Source organism: Phytophthora infestans, genomic scaffold, assembly GCF_000142945.1.
Source record: "Phytophthora infestans T30-4 supercont1.9 genomic scaffold, whole genome shotgun sequence".
Classification (NCBI taxonomy): Eukaryota; Oomycota; class Peronosporomycetes; order Peronosporales; family Peronosporaceae; genus Phytophthora; species Phytophthora infestans.
In genome coordinates, this window is record NW_003303750.1 from 2,231,699 (window position 1) to 2,232,931 (window position 1,233).

Sequence of the window (1,233 nt, forward strand, 5' to 3'; positions counted from 1 at the left end):
TAGTTCTCGTTCCGCTCTCAGCGCGAGTCTGCACCCTCTCATTCATACCCTGACGCCGTTCCTCTGCTTTAGCACTAGCAACTTCTTCTTGGAGCGCGTTAGGGGTATTAGGAACGCCATCGATGCTGGCAGCATATGCCAACACGGCTTCAGCGATCAAGCCGTCTTCATCGATCCTGGCACGCTTCGGGGTTGGCGGGCCGTCACTTCCGTTCGACTTGTACTCTTCATCGTCGTTCGGACCGTTCGCAAGTAGGAACACAGGCTCCCTCGATCTTCGTTACCGTTCCGTATCAGGGTGGAATACTAGGCGTTCCTCTGGGAACGCCTCCGGTGGCGAGTGGTACGCTGTTAGTTCCAAACCTTCCGTTCTTGGTTCTACTGGAGGAGGCAGCGCTTGAAGCGCTCCTCTCTGTTCTGGTTCCAACCCGTCCATTTCAACGTCTTGGACAGGTTCCTCCACCTCTTCCATCGGTTCGTCTAAAACGGCTAGGCGTTTCACTTCGGTTAGAACGCCAGCTTCATCGCCGTTCTTAGCCACCTGGACAACCGTTGGCAACAGCGTGTCGTAAATACCTCCAATTTCACGCTCATCCAGTTTTAAGGAACGCGACACCTTAACCTTGGACGCGTCCCAGTCGTACACACGATACCCTTTAACGTTCTCGGCGTACTCGAGGAACGTGCACCTGAAACGCTTGGGTTCGAGTTTCGTTCTCTTCACGTCATCAACATGAGCGTACCGTTGCGATCCGAACACACGCAAGTGATCCATCCGAGGTTTCGCTTGGAACACCATCTCGTACGGCGTGATATCTGCGTTCGCCGTGTTCGTGGAACGGTTGATAAGGTACACCGCCATACTCACTGCTTCCGCCCACCACGCTGTCGACATGGACTTGGAATGTAGCATGCTACGTGCCGTCTCCATGATAGCCCGGTTCATGCGCTCCGCCGATCCGTTCTGCTGAGGGCTGTATGGAATGGTACGCTGGTGCACGATGCCGTTCCGCTGGCAAATATCAGCGACCGTCTTATTCACGAACCCCGTTCCATTGTCGGAACGCAAACACTTCAGGCGTTCCCCCATTGATTTTCGTGGAGTGCCTTGAACGCTTTCAATTTGGTGACTACTTCGCTCTTGTTCTTCAAGAAATACGCCACGACATACCTCGAGTAGTCGTCCAGGAGCGTCAGCACGTACTTGGCACCACCCTTCGAAGGCGTTCTCAT